We start from the raw sequence: 24634 nt of genomic DNA, 5'->3' as shown, positions 1-24634 counted from the left end.
AACACACTGCAGAAATTCACTGACGCTTTGAAAGTAAAGTTATTGCTTTTAAACATTGTTGCACAAAACAAAAAGGAAACAATGTTATTAACATACTCTCCCATCTCCCATAACGACCTGCTCAGTCACATGACCTAATACAAGCCTCTGATTGGCTCTGCGTGGAGTTGGCCGCAATTATCATACATACGCTTAGGAGGTGGTCATCGTAGTAACAAACGCTTGTTTTTAAAACGCAATTTAACACATTTTTGTCCGCTTTTGACAGAAAATAATAGCAAATTCGAATTCCACATACAATTTTCCTTAAGAATAACTCTTAACCCCACTTTCGAAGAAAATGGACTTGGTTTTCTTTGCAACTAGGCTACTTATACAGTACTCTTTCAGGTGATAATTAAAAAAGCTATAGGATGTCATTTTAAAATGGTCTGGATGACGTCATAACTCGCACAACAGTCGAAAAAATATTTTGTTTCCACTTTCCACAAATATAATATTCCTTTCTAATTATTAATAGAAGGTTTGATGAGTCTGAGCTTTTTGTGCAAAATCTCCTCAATCATTTTCATTTGCAACTATCAGGTGTTTTAAAAACCCTATACAGGGTGATTCACGAGGATTTACCGTCCCTTACGGAGCTTATTTCCGAAGATATTCTGAGCAAAAAATGTCATATAAACATTTGTCCTAATCTCAATATTTTCAGAATTACACTAATTTGAAGTTGTTTGTAAAATATCATTATTCTGAGTTTTAAGGGTAAAATAATATTACAGATAAAGAATGAACTAGTCAGGAGTAACATTTCTTTAATTAGCTAGTATTGTGAAGCTAAACATGTGTTGTGAATTCCATTGTTGCTTCGCACAGGATTTTCTTATCCATTTATCACAACAGTTGTTACAAATCACGCCAGTGTTTTAAATTCTTTAAGACTGTACATAATTAAATTGTAAAGAATCAAGTTTCTAAGTCGTATTATCTGTAACAATTTTTGTGATACGTTCGTAAGAATGATGTCATTTTTTGTTAAAAGTTGAAAAATAAAATCTGTACAAAGCAATTAACAACACATTATTAGCTTCAAAACACTAGCCAATTAAAGAAATGACACTTCTAAATAGTTCGTTCTCTATTTGTAATATTTTTTTACCCTTAAAACTAAAGAAAAAAGGTATTTTAGTAACAACTTCAAATTAACGTAACCTGTATATGGAACGGCTTTTCTAGGAGGTTTTCTCTGCTTACTTCCTTTTCCTCTGTCATAATTTTCCTATTGCTCCATATCGTCTCACCTATTTCCTGGATGTCCTGTAATATTCTTTGAACGAAGTACTGTACGTTTTTGCTGTCAGTGTGCGGAAGGTGTTTCCATTTGGCGCGGTCGTTCCTGGCCTTGGGCGTGTTTTGTCTTGATGTCAGATTAGTCCGCACTTGCAGATTAGGACCAGACTGGCGCCTTGTCTGATAGCGGCAGTCTTCTTATCTGCAGATACTTCGACTGGCTCCAGCAGCTGACTGCAGAATCACTCTCTTCCCAGAACTGTTCGTTTCTATACCTGTTCAGTTTTATCTATTATTTATTAATCTTTTTTCAGACATCTAGCATCTGTAGTATCTCATCCGTCCATCTACTCAATCATCTGTCTCTCTGCCGACGGTAGGTGTTGCCAATATTGGTACAATTGCACGAATTTGATACAATTTTAAATCGTCTGGACGCTGGTTATGTACAGTTGATTTTTTGGTACAATTTGCTATAATAAAAAATAGTACTCGAACGCAATTTTCTTTTTGTACACTTAAAGATAGAAAAAAATCGTTCACATATGGGCTATTCCATATGAAATCGATCAGAAAAAACTTCGCATTTTTTTAATACTCTAATTTTTTCCCTATTTATACAAGGTGCTGAGGACAGTGCATTTTCAAAAATATACTATCGAAAGTCAAACGGTTTTCGTACTATTGAGTGACAAATTAGCGTATTTTATAAAAACAAGCCTCTTTCAGCGCTCAGAACTCTGGAACCATTTACTGCAGAACATTGAACGAGAGCTCATTTTGAAGCTGACATTTGGTAGGTTATGTTAAGAAGTAATCCTTATTTTTATTGTATACAGAGAGACAGATAATCTGATTTTACTTACTTTTAGGTTTTTCGTCCATTTGTAAAAATGTAAAAAATATTGAGAGAAAAACTTGCATTATTAAGAAGGACTTCGGCATTGTTTGCTTAGTGGCTCGGCAATAAGTTTCGAGGGTATTAAATAAATTATTTTCACACACCTAGACTTGAATAGCGCAGTACCGCACGCACTGGCCGAGAGCTGAAGATAAACGAACGTTGGGCGTCATTTTACTCCTGTGTTTATGAAAACTTGTGATAAAGCTAGCCCAGCTATGCGCTACTAGACGAAACATCACGTGTTTGTCTCCTGGCTTGCATGTCTCGGCTAGCTCCCGCCTCACAGTCAGCTGGTTACTTCACGCGTACTATTTATTTTCTTTATTTGATATTTTCAATACTTTCTTATCAACGGTGCATCAGTAAAAAATGTGTTTATTTGTACTTTCAGTGCGGAATCTAACCATATATTTTAAAAATATTTTTTCGTGGTCAAAGGCGTCTTAATGAAGAAAAACCTAAATTTCTCCAGTTCCATAAAAAGTTAGAAAAACTGTTTACATGTCAATATAAACTTGAATTTCTCAGCATCAAAATAAACCATGATTTTGATCATTGGGTGAAAGGGTTTCGGAGCCACAACAGTATAAAGTTGCTAATTTTATGAAAATACGATAAATTTAAATATTTTTAATTTAAACACTATGAAGTTCTGATGCCTCAAACTTTGCACAAAGCATTGTATCACAATTGTCAACGGACAGAAAAAAGTTTCATTGTATTTAAAAATTGCAAGGTCAATTTTTTCTATATTTCGGTCGATTTGAGATGGAATAATCCGTATACAAGTTGAGTAAAACTTAAAGTTAACAAAGTTAAGTTCCGTTCATTATCGATACCACACAATTATCATTCTTTACATGTTATGTCAACCTAAGATTTTATTTATCTAATATAGCCTAACAAATTATAACAAACGCATTTTTTAATTATCTAAACAACACTATTCTGAAGGTTAGAACAAAAAAATATCGATTGCTAAACTGCGTAACCTTTCGACTCAGGCTCCGCAGTCTAGTTCCGCTCCCTAGACTTAATGCAATAATAGCGGAAGATGTATTTGGCTACCTCACAGCAGTACTATTCACCTCGATGCACCGTTGCACGGCTATTTGCGCGCGTGCAATTTTGAGAATTTGTAAAGCCCTCAATCACAGCGCCATCTATGTACACATTTGCAAACTAACATCACAGCGCCATCTGAGACAAAAATAATGTACTTACTGTATTTTTTGTTTATTTAATGTACCAAATTTACCAATCTCTTACATTCGTCCAACAAATTAGACATTCTGGGGAAAACTAACATAAATTTTGTTCTTCCTTCACCATTATTTGCAGTAACATGAATAGTATTTATTTTTTACATATGAAGAGTCCACTGCAAGAATGATGGATGCCATTTGGAATATATTTTCCAGGAGAAGCAATTGAAAGTTTGAAATGCTTAGCGCTCAAAGCTTAACTGTGATTTTCCGATTATTACTGTCAGTGTTAATGCCATATAACTCTCTATGTACATCCTATATGTCTTAAGCTATGCATTGACAGTCTTGGTTCATTTTCGACAAAAAAGTGACATCCATCATTCTTGCAGTGACTTCGATTAATTATATCATCGCGTCAACAACAGGAACCTATTTTCAGTAAAGGAGACTACCGGAGGAAAGGAAAAATTTAATTTTAGAAGCAATTTATTAATTATATTCCGAATTTTATTATATTCAGATAAAAGCTGATTAAAACCACTGTTGGTCGTTGACAATAATATTAACAGTGTTGCCAATTTTGGTACAATTGTACGAATTTAGTACTATTTTAAATGATCTGTAGGCCGGTAGGTAGACTATAGTTGATTTTTTGGTACACTTTGATATAAATTAGCACGATCAGCTTGAAACTGATTCTAGTAATTGGTAATATAAGTACATGAATTGCTTTCAAAATTACTATGAAATTTTTTCCTTTTCTTCAATGGTCTTTTTTACTGTGATCCTGAAAATATGTTCCTATTTCTAATCTTTGTATGAACGGATTCATAAATGCATTTGAACAATTTTTACAAGTTCACGAACATTTTGAATCTCACATTATTTTTGGTAACAACATACAAATTCTTGAAAACTATTTATATTATTATGGTCATAAACATTTAAATGTTATGCTTGAACTCTGTTACAACAGGGTTTTATATGGCACTACTAGATCGTAGACTACAAATTCTTGTTTAAATCATAATTCTATAAAAAAAATTCCAATAATTCCATGAAATTTTTACCAGGTGTCTATGAAGGCGTGATAACAGATCATTATAGGCCTATAACTTTCACTTTCAAAATCTAGTAATGAATTATATGATAAACTGAAACATTTTACGAATGATGTTATAATTAAATATGATAATTTAACTCCAGATATAAAAAATAAACTTGGGATGCTATTATAAATTACAACAACCCTGAAATATCCCTGTAACAAGATAACAGCTAAATTACATTAAATTTGCTAATGCTCCTTATTTGAAGAAAATCAATTAAAAATTATTGTTCAGGGAGAAAATATATTTCAATTACTGTAATATCTGTGTTTTACTCTTTCTATTTTTAATTTTTATTCTGTTAATTAATTAAAATGTCTTAAATTTTGTGGAATGCTCCCTGAGTACGAGTATGTATTCTGGGACTGTTAGAGAGATGTTTATATAAAAACAATATGTATTTTTGTTCTAGCAATAAATTATTATTATTATTGTTATTATTATTATTATTATTATTATTATTATTATTATTATTATTATTATTATTGACGCGAAGACATAATTAATAGAATTTATCATGGGAAAACGGTATATGTACAAAAATAAACTCGTGTTGCTGTAAATAAAGTAAAGGGACAACAAATTAATGGCAGTTTTCTGTTACGTATTAATGTTTTTCTGAAAATTTGTAATATGTTGCTTGAATGCAAGCGATTGTTATTACTGGACCAAGGCCAGTGGAGTCCTGCAACCTGGAGCCGTGAGTTCGTAATAACGCATCGCGATAGTTCACATTACGCCCGCGGCTCCACTCGCCTCGGTCGATTAAGAACTCTGGTACCTTAAGTAAACAATAAAATAGTTTGGTACAATTTGCTACAATTTTCTCTGAGAAGTGGTACATTTTATTTTTAGTCTCTCTGTTTCTCTTGCTGTCTTGCACAGTCTCCGTCTGTCTGTCCTTTCATCCGCCTATCCACACAAAGTTGAATGAATCAATAAATCAATGAATTGATAAATCAGCCAACTATAAATCAAGAAATTAGTTCCCCAATAAATCAATGAATAACCCTATAAATTAATTAATTAATATATAAACCAATAAATGAATGAACGAAACTAAAAATAGGCTATCACCCAATCATTCACCAATGAACCAACCGATCATTCGTTCAAACGATAAATCTACTAGGGCATTCGAAAAGTAATAGCAACATAGTTACTGTTTCACACTAAATTAATTTAGGTTATTTTTGTCATTACACACTTAAAATATAGTCCCCTGCCATGTCAACAATACGTTGCCAAATCCTTGGAAGATGGCGGACTCCATCTGCAGCATCCTTTCTGGATATCTCTATCACTGATCGAACTAAAGCTCTTGGATGTCAACTCCTTATTTAAAGCGAATGCCTCGCTTCCACCCATCTTGCAATAGATCGGTATGGTAGGACTTCTCTCCCACAAGCTCCTTGTAATGCCGTAAAGCTGGTTGAGTGAAAGAGAAGGCCTTACGGCCTTAACTCTGCCAGCTAAAATAAATCATTATTATTATTATTATTATTATTATTATTATTATTAAAGCACTGAGTTGCTCTTTTTCCTCTTACAACTTGGATTTTATGAAACATCTTTGTTTGTGTCTACTGAACAATTTTTATGGCTGTATTACTTACTACAAATCAGAAATATTGTAATTACAATATTTACAAAATATGGTTACTTCGAGGCTTTCAATAGTGTAGGTTTATGAAAGAATCACTGCACCGTTACATGTAAGAGAAGCGAAGGGAACATCAAGTCGGCCGTGGTTAGATATTACAAGATTCCAATGGACACCGCTAGGAGCACTGATTTACAGCATTGTTGTCATTACTTATGGAATGCCCTGGTATCAATCAAGTAATCTATCAATGAACGAATCAACCAAGTATCTGAATTTCAGACTTTCACAGTGATCAACGTGGTGCAGGATTTTTAGGTATTTGCACCATGTCCACATCACAGACTATATCCACACCCTACACGTCTGGGATCAGAGTTATATGTTTTATATTGTAACAATATGCAGTTTCAATATGGCCGTATTAGATGTTATGAAACCTGCTAGTTTCTATGATTTTTCAAATAGTAAATAAATAAATAAATAAATAAATATTACTTCAAGGTTGCAACATTATAGCTACATAATAAAAAATTTAATGATAAATTAATGATTTGCTGTCACCAGCTGATTGAGGTAAAGTCTACATAATTATATCACAGTCTAGTACATGCAGTCACGAAGCTCAATACGTAGTACATATGCATCCATAGATAGATGCTAACCTCTAGGATCGCTACTATCGCCTCATTACGGACAATGCGAAATAGTACCTGCACAGTCTATTGTTTCTAGTACCCTCATAAACTCAAGCTTCGTGACTATACTAGAAGACTGTGATTATACTATGGGCTGTGCTCGTCTGTAATTCCTTGAGTGGATGGTAATACTCGGCAGAAGTAAATAACAAGAAGCGACCTCGACCCCATCAGTAGGAAATAAAGTGTTCTAATCGTCATTGCGAACTAGAGAATTAATTAATATCTAATAGATTGGAGCTTGAGTATATGACCCGTGAAAAGTAAGCAAAAATAGAGATGATATCAAACTTGACATGAAAGCTGACGAGAACGTCACAGATACTGGAAAATATAGGACACTTGATGCAGAGGACTAATTACTCCTAACAATATCAATTACATGTTACAAACAGCTAGATATAGATTTTAGATGAATCGGTAGGTAAATGGGCAAGTAGAGAAACAGAGTTTGCATACATACATACATACATACATACATACATACATACATACATACATACATACATACATACATACATAGGCCTACTGATTTCTTTAGATTGGAGTGTACTGATCAACTAAGAAAATAAATTAGTGGATCCATAATCTATTTGTCACTAGAATGTACGAATATCTTCGTGAGAAGGTGGAGATGAGTCTTGCTTACGTACTATGACAGTAGCTAGAAGTACGAGAGAAGGAATAATCGATTGCTGTCACCAAAATATGAGTATATTACGTGAACTAAAAAAAACCTAGATGTTTTAAAACTCAAAATTTACGCAAAACTTATAGTACACACAAAGAAAGCAACCTATACTTCCCCACCAGCATTAAAATCATTCGTTCTTTGCTTGTTTGTTTTTTTTTATTCCTTTCTTTCTTTCTTTCTTTCTTTCTCTTTCTTTCTTTCTTTCTTTCTTTCTCAAAGTACCTATTTCTTTCTTTTTGTCTTCTTCTCTTTCTCTCTCTGTCTCTTTCTCTGTTCCTTATTTTCTTTATATTTTTCATCCTTTATTTCTTCCTATTTATCTTTATTCTTTTCTTTCTATCTTCCTTTCTTTTTTTCGTTCCGTCCTTTCTTTTTCGCTCCGTCCTTTCTTTTTTCCTTCTTTTCTTTCTACTTTCATTTCGTACTTCCTTTCTTACACCTTTTCTGTTTTCATCCTTTCTTTATTCCTTTCTTTCGTCCTTCCATCCTTCTTTTTTTTCTTTCCTTTTTCATTCTTTCTTCCTTGGTTTCTTTGTTTCTTATTATCTTTCTCCCTTACATTTTTCCTTCCTTTCTTCATTCCTTTTTTCCTTCCCTTCTTTCTTCCTTTCCTTCTTCCTTTTTCCTTCCTTTCTTTCTTCCTTTTTCCTTCCTTTCTTTCTTCCTTTTTCCTTCCTTTCTTTATTTCTTTTTTCCTGTCTCCGTATCGTCTTTCCTTCCTTTCTTTATTCCTTCCTTTTTCCCTTCCTTTCTTTCTTCATTCCTTTCTTCCTTCTTTTCTTTCTTTCTTCCTTCCTTCCATCCTTTCTTTCTTCATTATTCCTTCCTTTCTTTCTTCTTTCTTTCCTTCCTTTCTTTCTCCCATCCTTTCTCCTTTCTTCCTTTTCCTTCAATCCTTTATTCCTTTCTGTTTTTCTACCTTACTTCTTTCCTTCACTTTTCCCTTCCTTTCTTTATTCCTTCCTTCTTTCCTTTCTTTCTTCCTTCCTTCCTTCCTTCTATCCTTTCTTCTTTCCTTCCTTCATTTTGCCCTTTCTTCATTCCCTTCTTCTTCCTTTTCGTTTCTTTCTTTATTCCTTCCCGTTTTCTTCCTTTTTTCCTTTGTTTCTTCCTTTCTTTCTTCCTTACATCTTTCCTTCCTTTCTTTCTTTCTACATTCCTTACTTCCTTTCTTTCTTCCTTCCTTTCTTCTTTCCTTTCTTTCTTCCTTTTCCTGTCTTTATTCCTTCCTATTTCTTTTCTTCCTTTATTTTTTCTTTCTTTCTTCCATCCTTTCATCTTTCCTTCCTTTCTTTAGTCCTTCCTGTTTTCTTCCTTTCTTTAGTCCTTCCTGTTTTTCTTCCTTTCTTCTTTCCTTCCCTTTTCCCTAGCTTTCTTTATTCCTTCCTTTTTTCCTTCTTTCATTTCTTTCTTCCTTCCTTCCGTCCTTTCTTCTTTCCTTCCTTTATTTTGTTCTTCCTTCCTTCCCTTCCTTCTTCCTTTCCCTTTCTTTCTTTATTCTTTCCCGTTTTTCTTCCTTTTTTCTTATTTCCTTTTTCCTTTGTATCTTCCTTACATTTCTCCTTCCTTTCTTCATTCCTTTTTTCCTTTAATTTCTTCTTTTCTATCTTCCTTCCTTTCTTCATTTCTTTTTTCCTTTCTTTCTTTCTTCATTCCTTTCTTCCTTTCTTTCTTTCTTCCTTTCTTCCTTTCTTCTTTCCTTCCTCTCTTTCTTCCTTTTCTTTTCTTTATTCCTTCCTATTTTTTTCCTGTCTTTCTTTCTTCCATCCTTTCTTCTTTCCTTCCTTTCTTTAGTCCTTCCTGTTTTTCTTCCTTTCTTCTTTCCTTCCCTTTTCCCTTGCTTACTTTATTCCTTCCTTCTTTCCTTTCTTTCTTCCTTCTTTCCATCATTTCTTTTTTAATCTCTTTCTTCCTTTCTTTCTTTCTTCTTTCCTTCCTCTCTTTCTTCCTTTTCCTTCTTTTATCCCTTCCTATGTTTTCTTTTTTTCTTCCTTCCTTTATTTCTTTCTGTCTTTCTTTCTTCCGTCCTTTATTTCTTTCCTTTTTCTTCCTTTCTTTAGTCCTTCTTGTTTTTCTTCCTTTCTTCTTTCCTTCCCTTTTCCCTTTTTTCTTTATTCCTTCCTTTTTTCCTTCTTTCCTTTATTTTTTCCTTCATTCCATCCTTTCTTCTTTCCTTTCTTTATTCTGTTCTTTCTTCCTTCCCTTCTTTCTTCCATAATTCCTTCCTGCTTTTTCTTCCTTACATTTTTCCTTTCTTCCTTTCTTCCTGCCCTTCTTTCTTCCTTCATTCCTTCCTGTTTTTCTTCCTTTCTTTCTTCCTTACCTTTTTACTTTCTTCCTTCCTTTCTTCCTTTCTTCTTTCCTTCCTCTCTTTCTTCCTTTTCCTTTTTTATTCCTTCCTATTTTTTCTTTCTTCCTTTCCTTCTTTCTTTCTTCCGTCCTATCTTATTTCCTTCCTTTTTTCCTTTCTTTAGTCCTTCCTGTTTTTCTTCCTTTCTTCTTTCCTTCCCTTTTCTTTAGCTTTCTTTTTCCTTCCTTTTTTCCTTCTTTCCTTTATTTCTTCCTTCCTTCCATCCTTTCTTCTTTCCTTTCTTCCTTTCTTTCTTCCTTTTTTCCTTTCTTTCTTTCTTCCTGTCTTTCTTTCTTCCTTTTTTCCTCTATTTTTCTTCTTCCTTTCTTGTTGCTCATTTCCTTTCTTCCTCCCTTTCTTTCTTCCATCTTCATTTCTTTCTTTGTTTCTTTCGTTCATTCATTCATACAGCATATTTTAAAATACCACTTTTCAAGTGAGACACGTTCTGGCAATAAAAGAGAATGCCTAACCAATGACACCTTTTGGTATCAACTACATTATTTTATTGGTCGTAAGCGATATTTCCGGAGGAAAAAAAAAAGCTCGAGATATTAAAATACTATTAAGAGAGATAAAATGCATTACGTATTCAGTGAAAATAAACTACGCTACTTGTAGACGCGATTTTATGTTAGCTTCAAGTAAGTATAGACGTAATTTATTTATGCAGATCATAATAATTGCTTCCATGAATGGAAGCAGAAAATAATAAAAGGTCTTGTGGATCGAAGTCCAGGACATCACATCACGTTCATTTGCAAACATAACATCTTATTTACATGGAAATGTCACGAAAGGATTATGCTTTTTAACTGATTTCTGAAAGAAGCTGACCTTTGTATACTACAGTTTATCTGCGGGCACATGTCCAAATCAAATAGAGAGAAGGCGGCAAAACAGTCTACTGTATTACAGCAAGAATGCATACGTCTCTCTCACTTAAGCTGCATTTACACGACTCAATTTTCCATGCGCGTACGCATGCAATCTGGGAAGAATACTGAAAGAATCGAGATCAAAATGTGCGTTCAATTAAGATGCATGAAGATTTTGTTTCTACGTGGTGCGCCGTTTTCAATGTCATCTTCATCACGTACAGCAGGTCTATATAGGCCTATATACATTAATTAATATTAAACATCAATTGAGCCGTTCAGAGCAAAAGTGGTGTAAGTCAAAATTGGATAATGAGGTTTAAAATAAAAATTCTGTAAAATACAATGCAAAGTAGCAATTAATATGTCTTTCTTGCTATCCACTGGCTACTAATAGTTTAAATAAATTGAATATTAATTGCTACTTTGTGCTGTATTTTACAGAATGTTTACTTTAACCCTCATTACCAGGGAAAGGATTTATATGTAAATACATATTTACTTATAAAGCTAATATAATTTATATTTTGCATTATCTTTATGTTTCACAATGTGTAGGGTTGAAAAATCCTACTTTTATTTTCCATATTTTTCCATATTTTAGAGTTTAGTACATATTTTCGTTAATTTCCATATATTTTCCATATTTCATATAAAACAGTCCATATTATATTAGGTTTAACAATAAAACAAAACAAAATTCCATTAACTTTTAAAAATACATTTCAACAATAGAGATTTAAACACATGTTCAGTAATCCCTTTAACATCAGAGTTATTTGAAAATTAGCAGTCCTATCAACAATGGGAAAGTAAGTTACAAAACTGTATTAATTTAATTTAAAATTTTTAACAGACTTCAGTTGTGCAGCTCAACAGTTAAATGCCAGTCAGAGTACACATAGGTTCAGTTTTGTAAATCATACTATAAAGACGGTAAATATGCCAAAAGTACGTCATTCAGTCAATTTAAAATCAAAACTAACAAGTTACATTTCAGAATTTAAAGAAGATGGTTTATCAACTGACAATAAAATATTATTTTGTAATTTGTGTCAGTGTGCAGTATCATCTACACAAAAGTTCCTGGTGCAACAACACATTACAACTAGTAAACATCAGGCCAACAAACAACTAAATTCCAAGCAGAGACAATTGTTTTTAACACAACCAACAACATCGAATGTAAGATCTGAGTTTAACATCGACCTGTGCCGTTCTCTCATCTCTGCTGATATTCCTCTCTACAAACTAAAGAATAAGGTCTTCAGGGAATTCCTTGAAAAATATACTCAACATACAATCCCGGATGAGTCAACACTTAGGAAGACGTATGCTCCATCCATCTACGATGAGACAATACAGAAGATAAGAGATGAAATTAAAGATAGTTCAATTTGGGTTTCCATTGATGAGACTCCCGACAAAGAAGGTAGACTTGTTGGTAATGTAGTTATCGGTTTGTTAAGTGAACAATATTCTGAACGAATTCTTTTACATTGTGATGTTCTAGAAAAGTGCAATAACAAAACTATAGTTAAACTGTTCAACGAAGCTATGGGTATCCTGTGGCCAAAGGGTATTATGTACGATAATGTGTTATTCTTTATTAGCGATGCTGCCCCTTATATGGTCAAAGCTGGACAAGCATTATCTGTTGTATATCCTAAATTGACTCATTTTACTTGTGTGGCGCATGCATTTCATCGTGTGGCAGAAGTGGTCAGAGACAATTTGCCTAAAGTAGATTTGTTGATTTCATCAGTGAAAAAAGTATTTCTCAAAGCTCCCAGTAGAGTTAACGTGTTGAAAGAAATGTACCCTGAAATTCCATTGCCACCAAAGCCAATTTTAACTAGATGGGGTACATGGCTAGAAGCAGTTGAATATTATGCCGAACATATAGACTCTATTAACAATGTTCTCCTTGCATTGGACTCTGAAGATGCAGTCTCAATTGATACTGCGAAAACAGTTACCTGTGACATAAGTGTGAAGAATGACTTAGCTCACATTCAGCATACATTTTCATGCATCATAAAAACGCTCAAAAGTCTCCAAAATAGGCACCTTTCACTATCTGAAAGTTTTGAAATTATAAATAGTACTGTGGAACAACTGAATCGTGGTAGAGGTAAAGTTGCAGATGCAGTAAGAGCTAAGGTGGACACTGTACTTTCAAAAAACCCTGGATATGAAGAACTACAAAAGGTTGTTGCTGTGATGAGTGGTGAATCAACAGTGAAGATTAACTTGGACTTATCCCCAGCAGACATTGTGAAATTGAATTATGTACCAGTTACTTCTTGTGACGTCGAACGCTCTTTTAGTCAGTATAAATCTATCCTCAGAGACAATAGAAGAAGATTCACTTTTCAGCACTTGAAAGAAATGTTTGTAACCTATTGTTATGGTAACAGACAATAAAAATTGTGTTTTGTTGAAACTACATTGGAAGATAAGGTACGTCCATTATATTTTTTGTTTAGTTTGATTAAAATGTACCAATATTTAACGTACATAGTCATTTTTTTATAATTTTAAGTCCATATTTAATTCCATATTTTGGTAAAAATCCATATTTAATTCCATATTTTGGTAAAAATAACTACATATATATTTACATATTTCATATATTTTTAGTCCATATAAATCCGTTCCCTGCTCATTACCCATTTCTGACTTACACCACTTTTGCTCTGAACGGTTCAATTTTGCATGCATTGCTTGAATGCGTAAACTTGAAAGAAAAGTTGAATCGTGTAGATGCACCTTTAATGAGATTCTGTGACAGTCCTATTATGTCAATTGAATCAATGGGCTCGAAAATCACTATCTCCACTTTTTTTTCTTCTTCCATGTGTTTGATTTCAGATTTCTGTTCTTTAGAGATAAATACATCGTTTGAGCCGAACATAAATCATATTCTTGTATTGAATATAGGATATATTGTACCATGAATGCACTACTTAGTTTGAAAAAAAGACTATGTCATGTTCGAGAGATGATATGTTTTCCAAGTAAACTGGAAAATATGCCACTGAGTACATTAATGTTTTTTATAGTTCATAAGCATTTTGTCATGTAATCTGTGATGCATTTTTGTAATGATTTGAGTGAAAATAGTAAGATTATAGGCCCATTGAAATTGTGCACTTATTTCAAATTAATTATACTGAAGTGTAGCCATACATACTATTTTTCTGAAAAAAAAAAAAAAAAAAAAACTCATCTCCAAAGTATACAAAAATTGTTGCCGTTGATGGGAATTTTTCCAAGACCATAACGACAAACAAAACTGCTTACTTGGAAGTGTGTCTCTTCAGACATCCACAATGAATGTAAAAAAAAAGCTTGATCTTCATTAATCTTAGTCAAAATTTCAACACTGATATGAATTCCCTGTTAAAAATTACCCTACTTTAATTGTTGGACGATCGGTATTTTGAGCCTTTGCAACTTCAGATCGTCACATAAGATTTTACCGCACACTAACATTAGAGATCAACATTACTGACGACATTTGTCTCTCAGTACGTTTTATACTTTGTATAACAACATTTTTGATTGTGTGGTTGTTTCTTGTGTCCAAATAATCCGGTGGCCATCTGTAGATTTTTTCTTCAAAACACGTCCCATAGCTTAAATTTTTGCACTCATAATCTGATTGCATGTTCAGAGGGGACGGGATCATGCCTCCTAAAATGAAAATGACGCTGATGTTCTCTTCCAGCAGCGATTGAACAATAACAATTTTTTTAAATGCCTCAACTGCGCGTTGAGATCTACTCCCACCGATACGTTCATGTTGTGCAAATGGCGTAATTTTATTAAAGAAATTATCGTTGCTAAGTGTTGGCAACACCATGAAGAGAAAATTTGGCACAGCTAACAAAAACGCCCGCTTTGTAGAAACACCTTGTATATACAGTATACGTGGTGTGTCTAAAAAGTTCGGTGAATGGTGTCATATCTGAACGGCAACTTGGCGCATGTGCTTGAGCATGCGCATGGTTCTTCGGAGACTTGGGGAGAACCGATACACAGCTTGCAATGCATGTGACTGGCAGTGTAAACAGACTGCGACCAATTGAACGTAGTCAGTGTGAGAGGAAGTGTCACAGCGCAATGGAGCAACGTGTAAACATCAAGTTCTGCTACAAATTGGGGAACACTGCAACGGAGACACATGGAATGTTGGTGAAAGTGTACGGGAGGGAAGCCGTGAGCAGAAAATGTGTTTACGAATGGTTTAAACGCTTCCGTGAAGGGAAGGAAACAATTGAGGATGAGCCACGTTCAGGTCGGCCATCGACAAGCAGAACCCCAGAAATGATCGAGCAAGTGCGACAAATGCTGGAACAAGATCGGCGACTGACTCTAAGATTGATTGCGGAGGAATTAGACGTTAGCAAGGACACGGTGCACACCATCGTCCGCGATGATTTGGAAGATGTGTTCCCGATTTGTGCCGCACAAGCTCAAAGACGAGCAGAAAGCAAAACGGATGGAAACTTCTGGTGATTTCATTTCCATGTGTGACCAGGATCCATTGCTTCTGAAAACCATCGTCACGGGAGATGAGACCTGGTGCTACCAGTTCGATCCAATTACCCGCTTGAAGGCGGCCAGATCAGGGGAGTATGGATGGTGTTCAAGAACAGTTACCATCTTCTGAGCCAGGAATTGGCGCACACGGATCGCACAGTGTGCAGGGGCATTGTCATGGAGCAGCATCCATTTTCCAGTCCTGTGCAACTATGGCCGAACCCGCCGGATACGCTGTAGCAATCGGTTCAAAACGGACTGGTAACATGCAGCATTAATGGTTTGACCTGCAGGAACAAATTCCTTGTGGATGATGCCGCTGTTGTCGAAGAAAGCGATCAACAGTGTTTTCACCTTGGATTTTTGCAGACGGTTTTTTTTTGGTCGCGGGGAAGTCGGTGAACATCATGACATCGATTGCCGTTTTGATTCCGGATCGAACTGGTAGCACCAGGTCTCATCTCCCGTGACGATGGTTTTAAGAAGCAATGGATCTTGGTCACACATGGAAATGAAATCACCTGAAGTTTCCATCCGTTTTGCTTTCTGCTCGTCTTTGAGCTTGTGCGGCACAAATCGGAAGCACATCTTCCAAATCATCGCGGACGATGGTGTGCACCGTGTCCTTGCTAACGTCTAATTCCTCCGCAATCAATCTTAGAGTCAGTCGCCGATCTTGTTCCAGCATTTGTCGCACTTCCTCGATCATTTCTGGGGTTCTGCTTGTCGATGGCCGACCTGAACGTGGCTCATCCTCAATTGTTTCCTTCCCTTCACGGAAGCGTTTAAACCATTCGTAAACACATTTTCTGCTCACGGCTTCCCTCCCGTACACTTTCACCAACATTCCATGTGTGTCCGTTGCAGTGTTCCCCAATTTGTAGCAGAATTTGATGTTTAGACGTTGCTCCATTGCGCTGTGACACTTCCTCTCACACTGACTACGTTCAACTGGTCGCAGTCTGTTTACACTGCCAGTCACATGCATTGCATGCTGTGTATCGATTCTCCCCAAGTCTCTGAAGAACCATGCGCATGCGCAAGCACATGCGCCAAGTTGCCGTTCAGATGACACCATTCACCGAACTTTTTAGACACACCACGTATGACTCCTTTTATTTATTCGAACTGAAATGACTATTTCAGCAGAAGTGTATTAACATTATAGGCTATAGGGTAAGGAAAGGTATTTTCGTGATATTATCAACAGTTAGAGGCACTCAAGTACTAAAGTATAGAACAAGTATGTTCTTACTTTTTAATATGTACACAGTAATCACTGCAATATTAGAAACAGTTAAAATAACTATCGAAATTCTTAAGAAAATACGGAGCGCACAATACAACTTTCTGTCATGGCCAGCACAAACAAACTAAGATGGAATCAATCATGTTTCGCCATCCGTGAAACAATGCAGTATTACTAGCAGACGCCTAGAATTATTTTCTACACTAGGCATGCTCTTGAAAGCTTTTGCAAAAATTATCACGAAAATACCTTTCCTTACCCTACATGTTAGGCATTGGTTGCGCACAATATATGAAGAGTTCAGAGCCATAGTGTGCCAAGCGCCATTTATTAAAAACGGAGAAAGCAAGGGTTAAAGTTAAGTGAATACCATAATTTAATGAAGATTAATATATCATTTAGTTTTAATGTGTATATATATTTTATATTACTTGCCATATATTTCCATTGAATTATGGTAATAACTTCATTTTAACTCTTGTTTTCTACGGTTTTAGTAAATGGGGCTTGGCCTACTATGGTTCTGAACCCTTCATATTTAGTACAGAATTACGCAAAATAGGAGTTTTAAGATATTGCGAAAAGTATATGCTTACAATAAAGAAATTATTATGTCATTTTCACGACAAATTTTGGCAATAACAGATTACTTAATTCGTTATTACTTTTTCGTCTCAATTATTATACTGGAGGAGTGATGATTGGAGCAATTTTGTGTTATCAAATTTGATCATGAAATTAAGTACAAGAATTATAATCTTACAGGTATTTTAACTTCAAAGAATCCAGTAACTGTGGTGACCATGTTACAGTATAGAAAAATGTCCTCTCCTAGCCTCTTTTTAACAGGGAAAGGAGGCCAGAGGGACAGAATTTTCCCTAGGGCTTTGTATTCCCTTAGAGCAGATAACGAAGGTAGTTAACTCGACGTGGACAGAGAAGTTAATGAAGCACTTTTACTGGGTTTTAAAAGTGGGTTCAAGTATTTATAACGCTGCAGATAGGGTCTCATATCGTGGAGTGATTACACCCAGAGGGTATCTGCGTTCGGTTGGGTGTAATGACACCTGATTGAGAAACCTCACGCCCCGGGTGACAAATAAAAAGTCATTTATATACTACATAATTACTTCACGGAATATAACGAAGAGAGCTCACCCCGTATAACGAAGGCTGCTTTTTGTGGTTTCCGTTCAACCTCTCTGATTAATAAGCTATATCTTTGCACCTAGCATCATTATGACCACTATAATCATCAAGCGCTTGAGTATCTGGCTATAGTACTGCTTAATTGGGACTGGAATGACTGGAGATCGATGCCTGGAAAATTGTACGAGAATTACAGTGAGACAATAGTTTTTCTTTTAAAGCACTGGAGCAGGGCCGGCAAGGAATACTCCCCGCTTTGGCAATACAGAACTGGAGCGTGTCCGTATCTGCAGTACTGTCTCTTCCTTTCTTTCCCTTTTCCATTCTTCGCAGTTTGTTTCTCTTTCCACCTTCCATACGTTCCTCAGATATTTTCTCTGTTAAAGCTCTCTTCTTTCTTCTTAATTTATTCCTTTTTTGCTTTAATTTGTTCTTTAATTATTTTTCGTGATTCCTTCTTGTTTCTTTTCGTCTCTCTTATTTTCTTCACTTCCTTCTACATCACTATTTACAGTTATTTCAACCAGGCCAGTTCTGGAATATATCCATCAGCATCAAATAAACTGTAAACACAATCTTCAAGTATGTGCTGAAGTAGAATTCCCAAAGTTGTTTATAACTACATACCTAGAAGACTAAGATCTGTAGGCAGACCTGCAAAAAATTGGTATAACACTTTATGTACAGTAAGGCAATAACAGGCCTTAGAGTAAAATAGCCTACTTGTCAGGAAGATGACGACCAGATGATTACTTTTATTCCATTCCCTTTTTAAGCCTTCCTTCTTCCTACTTTCATGTTATCATTATACTCAGTTTTGGGATTTGTGCTATTTTTAATTTCCGTTGATGATTTACCGATTAATATACCTGTTCATTCTATAATGTATGTGATGACCAGGCAGCGAAACTTAGTGTCCGATGAAACAGGGTTGCTGTTCCTTTACTATAGATACTAGAGGAAAGGTATAACGGCATTTTGCTGTCACAACTCTGAACTGTGACAGCTCCGGAAAAATCGCTGTGACAGATAATAGTGATTTTGTCACGGTGTGATTTTTGTGATCGATGATTCTTGGCGATTGCGAATGTTGTAACGTCCTAACATTCACAGAGACATTCATTGAAGATAATCCATAATTCTAACTGGTGACCAGTGAGGTGTTTAGTCTTCTCTTTAATATATTCCATAACAGCGGCGGTTCCTCTATATGAGCACAGGAGCACGTGAACACCTTAAAAATCAACAATAATCATACGTATTACTGTTTTAATATTATTACCGGTACATCTATTACTTTCCAATGCACAATGAGGTTCCTACATTTTTCGTCTCGAGAGAACGTCCCGTTCGTGTGTCGTGTGTCTTTAAATCTCCAATGGACAGGTTGAGGTTGACAGCAGCTCGCACAATTTTTCTGTAGCAGGGTGAAATAGCCTGAGGCGAGAATATTTTCTGGTTTGTTACAATGTTTACAATCAGAGCAGTGTATATTGGACTGCTCTGGTTACAATAGCTCTGGCTCGCACAAGTCTTAACGTGCTAGTGACAGAGAAAGAGAGATGCTCCATCTCTCTTGGGTCTGGCATCCTGTTCCTTTCTCCCTCTTTCCTCATTTTCTCTCTTTACTTTTTCTTTTCAAAATACCATATGCGCGGGGGCTGATTCTGTTGTCTTTTGTTCAGGAAAGTAAGGAAAATACAAGCTGCATTGGTGCGTATTGAGAGTTGAAACGGTATATAACATTTCAAGTTTGGAAACGGACGTGTGTGAAATTGTGTGTTAAATTAAAAGAGGATTAAAACATTCCTCCGTAACACCATGACAGAAGACCGATTAAGTACATTGGCTATGTTGGCAGTGGAAAAAAAAAACTTGTTAACAAGATTAGAGACTTCAGTAATAAAGTCATTGATAAGTTTGCATCTCTCAAAACTAGGCGCATGGAGTTTCTCTACAAATAAATCCAGATCTTCAACACCATCTACAACAGCAGTGAAGATGAGTCCTATGAATTAATTTTACTTTACTCTTGTTTAATGGTTTTAATTTTGGTTTCATATGCGTAGATTTGGTGCATGAATATTAGAACTCGTTAATCTCTGACGTGTGATTCAGCTATACGAGAATATATCAGTGTGTTCATTACTCATATTTTTTTGTGAACACTCATTCAAGAAAGGCACGAGCCGCCACTGTTCCATAAAATTCGTTTGTTGAGATTTTACAGAAATCAGTAAAAAATGTTAAATTCATCGAAATTAATCCCGTTTAGCAATATGGACTATAAATTAGCACTATATTTAATCAAAACATCACGAGCCGAGATATGTTTATGTTCATCGTTCTTCTGCGAATTGAAATGATGTACGCTGTCATGCCATAATATTAACAATAGTGACTAGCGCGGCGACTATCCTAAAAAAAAAATTCTGACTTTCGTTACAGTTGGAGTCAGCGATTTTGGCAGGTGACCTCGATGGCACTGCCAGTAGCGAGCCGAATGTTTGGACTGCATGAATGAATTGCGATAACGTTGTCAGTCTTTGTTTATATATACACCAGCAGTTCGAATCGCCATTATTATAAAACACACCACAGTACAGTCTGATTCATAGGAGTGCCGTAAATGACTTTTGTTCGTAATGAATAATTTTACAATACGCCTCCCACATTTTCTAATAGTAACAAACATTCATGAAGTACCTACAAAAATGAATTGCGGAAGCGACAGAAATCGACGTGTTCTTTAAATGACCTAAGGAAGAGGTCACCAGAGTCGTCAAACTTATTTACCCAAAGGGTGGAACTTGTATGTCGCTCCGAGATGTTGGCAATATCAAGTTCTAGGATAATTCTAGGATATGGCGGAATACGCAAAAAGTATATTTCTGATCACATTCTCCATGAAAGCCTAAGAACGCGCGTAATACTTTGTGTCATTGGCTGCAAAGTCGGATCATTTATCTTTGTTAATAGCTAGAAATAATGTAGATTAAGTAAACAGTAGCTCCCTGAATCTATTCCCCTGCAACGCTATGGTTAACTACATTTTCCACTTGTAATCACCGGGAACCGATTTCGGTTACCAGCGTGGAAAACAGCCACACTAATCTCTTAATTAAACCTCATTCGTCAGAGCAGCATGACGTCACGGACTCTCCTTCCACGTGCATTCCTGTCTTCATTTCCCACACTGGCACGCATTGCGAAAACTTGAGGAAGGCGTGTCCGATGCCGCGGGCCACAGATAACAATTTCACGCAGATCTTATCCAGTATTTGCTGTCGATATGCTTTGGTTCCGTCCCAGAAACTCGCTACAGAGATTTGTAGCTGTAATGACCGGAGCCTTGAGCTCGATTCTTAACGACTTCATTCAGTTCCCGACGAGCCGAGTTTCTCGCCACGGCGGCGCGGCGGGAGGTCGAACCCTTCTCTAGTAATAAATCAAATATCATCTATAAATACATTATAATACACAATTTTTCAGTACATTTTCATCGCCTAGTGATCTTTAAAGAGATGTGATTATACAGGAGAGGAACAAAGAAGAAAAACAAGAAAAAGAAAAATGAATTAAGGGAGACTTGTACTTTTAAACATTTTTCACATTTTATTTATTTTTTTTTTAATTTTGGGAAATTAGATTTTTTAATTGAAAAAATGCTTGAAATAATTATTGAAGATTCCTTTAAAACTTCCTGTATGTATTTTCCTGTTTCACAGCTCTATTAAGGATGGAAAAAATAAAATGAAGGGATATGTAATGTGTTCAAAGGTACAACAGGTTCATATACCTTGGAACATACTCTCTTGTAAGTTGGAACACTTGGAATATAGGTGGGAATATAGCTTTAAAAACTGACAATCATATTTAAAATGTATTTGCAATCATAAACCAGAGCAGGCTTCTCTGATTGAGATTTTATTTCCTGGAGGAGCAATAACTCCTTCAACAGCTTTCTTCAAGGCATCCGGATCAATTGGGGGCCTTTTAACTCCAGACTTACTTCGTGACGTGATCTTAAAATAAAGGAAAGACAAAAACCGATAGTATCGTGTACTTTGGAACATGTTACATAATACAAGATGTTTTGTGTTCAAAGGTAAAAGAGGGTGCACTTTTAAACAAATATGGCTCCCAAAACTAGAGATTCGAATAAATCATGGAAATTAAAATATGTTATTACTCACCACGTAATAGGGAACACACCGTACTTGAAAGACATTAACAAATACAATCTGGTTTTGTGTTAGAAAACATATATCAATGAACGAAATGCTTACTTTTGGTACTAAAAAAATTCTTTTGTCCACAGAACTCACACTTTGTAATAAATCAAATTGAAACTACGACCAGAGCTGCTAAGCGGCTTTCTCTACAATCTAATTCAGTTTGAGTCCTCGAAGAGAGATCCCAAAGCAAGAAACACCGTCTTTTTTTGGAGGGATAATATGCAATTTATGTTATTTTCTTATTGTGAACTAAATATATGTCTGTACTGATACATTGCCATTAAAGATGTGACACACTGGTATGAAAATTAATTACTCGTGAATAAGTTTTTTTTTTTTAAATAGGGTATGATATTTTGAATTTAATTTGTGACTAATATCAATCATTTTGAATATGAAATAAAAATAACAATATAAATTGATTGAAAACTGTATAATAAAGCATTTCACACTACGACAAACAATACAGTCCATATTTTGTCAAGATGCTGGAGTTGTTATTTTATTGGTACTTGTTAAAACAATATGAGTGCAAGAAAAAAAATATTTTAAGGAGATATGAAAATATGAGATAATTAAGATACAATGCTTTTGTAATCAGACATACTAACGTATGGTTCTCCTGTAAAAATTTCACAGACCTAATAGAAAATCCATTAACTATAGCTAGTTTTTTTCCATTTTTCTCGAAACATATTTTCTGACTCATATGGTTTTACAAATGACCGATTCAATTAGAGTAGATGTCGTGATTTATATATCTTTTTTTGGTGGTCAACTTTACCCCAGCGGTCAAGTTTACCCCAGTTTACGGTATATATTTTGATTATATTTATATCTTGTTGAAGAAATACGAGTATCTTGTTTCAAGGAGGTGAGGAATATGGTACTAAGTGATAATCAACGATGTAGTCACTATTAGTAATTGTCTCAAACATTTCGTGTAAGTTTTTGCTCCAGTATTTTACTCAGAAATGCACAGCCAAATCTCTTGCTCTCGGTACAGCTGATCCCGTCATTCCTGCACGTGGCGGGCATACCTAAAATGAGATCGCGATTTCTCAAACATGGGTTCGAGATCTAGTAATTATGTACTAGCCGCAGATTTATAGCAAATTGCCGAGTCGTAAATTCAACTCAATGTATGCAATCTTGTCCTCTCGAAGGCAAATTTTCTTCTGCTCGACCAATTTAAGAACTGAACTCGCTGAGGCCGGAAGTGGTCACGGCAGGATGAAGTGATCTCCTGCACAACTCCTACATCGTTATCATGGCAACGCAAGACTGAAACAAGGAGACGATTGCTGCATAAAATCATATATCACTCTCATTTCGACTTGTCATCACCTACTGTACTTCATTTTTTCTCATTCTTATTTTAATTATTTTCTTATTTACATTCATTCATTCATTCATTCATTCATTCATTCTTTCATTCATTCATTCATTCATTCATTCATTCATTCATTCACAATTTCATGCTCAAGGACAGATTTCACAAATTTAGCTGCCCTATAGGCCTACTGGATTCTTTCCATGGAATTTATCTCATATATTCTATAGGGATCCCAATATGTAGTTCCGTATTCCATTAACGGTTGCACTAACGTTAGATATGCTATTTCCCTCGATTTGGGGCTAGCCTTTTTCAAGAATCAAAATAATCAAAATATATACCGTAAACTGGGGTAAACTTCACCACAAATTTAGGAAATTCCTATAAGTTTGAATAAACAGTAGTTATTTTGTCATTTTTAATATGAAAATGTAAATATTGTTCAAATTGTGTTCTGAAAATTAAAATTGATGGTAATGTAGTTGTATTTTCAAATATAAAATTGCAGTAAATGTAGAATTAAAATAAAGTAATTGGAAAGTTGTAGGTGATTCTTTAATATGGCCAGGTACTGTAATTCCATAAAAAATTAACATCCCTCTGATTGAGGTTCTGGCTGATATGTACATCTATTATCAGGCAGTACATCTCACTTGACGATATGTGTCAGAGGAAGAAAAAAACAATTGTTTGTATGAATTTGAAGAAACATTTTGATTATCCAACTAAATTAATTTATTCTGAATTTAATGTATTTAATATTGAACAAATTTATAAATATACTCTGTTAAAATTTTATAAAAAAAATCGTAATAAGTTTATATTACAGGCATAATCATGACACAAGACGAAATAATAATTCAACATTAGTAGAACCTAAATGTTTCACATCTGCTGAACTAAAGCATAGCATTAATTTTGCCTCTCGGTTGTATAATTCTTTAGCTAAATTACACCCAGAACTTCTAACATGTAACCCACTAACATATAACAAGAAAATTAGAAACGTGTTAATGTCTTCAATTTCATTAAATTAATCAGCTTACATTACATTTGTATTTTATAATTTCGGAATAAATATTTTTCATAAATAATTGTCCTACTTTATTGACGTACGATATTATTCTTCTCTATGTTAATATTATATCATAATTTCATTGCAGCTGTAATTTTAATTTTTTTTCCTATTTTATTTTATTTTGTGTATTCTCTTATAGGCCTATTAATAATATATCTGAACTGCGCTGCTCATTCGGTCCTCAAATTTTGTTAATATTACTGAATCTTCTTTTTTATATTGATTGTATTATATTATTCATCTTTATAATATTCAATGTATATTATTTATTTTCAATAAATTTTTATCGTTTTGATAGCTGTCAC

The 24634-nt window shown here is 34.9% G+C and overlaps 1 long non-coding RNA gene across 1 annotated transcript; it reads left to right on the top strand.

The window, feature by feature from the left end:
• Positions 1 to 922: 922 nt before the first annotated feature.
• Positions 923 to 23795, top strand: LOC138695282 (uncharacterized). Its single transcript, XR_011331113.1, has 2 exons — positions 923 to 1663; positions 21999 to 23795. It is a non-coding gene; the product is annotated as an uncharacterized lncRNA (long non-coding RNA).
• Positions 23796 to 24634: the final 839 nt, after the last annotated feature.

The sequence above is a fragment of the Periplaneta americana genome, chromosome 2, assembly GCF_040183065.1.
Source record: "Periplaneta americana isolate PAMFEO1 chromosome 2, P.americana_PAMFEO1_priV1, whole genome shotgun sequence".
NCBI lineage: Eukaryota > Metazoa > Arthropoda > Insecta > Blattodea > Blattidae > Periplaneta > Periplaneta americana.
Note: the sequence above shows the minus strand (reverse complement) of the source record. Positions and strands in the feature narration are given on the sequence as shown.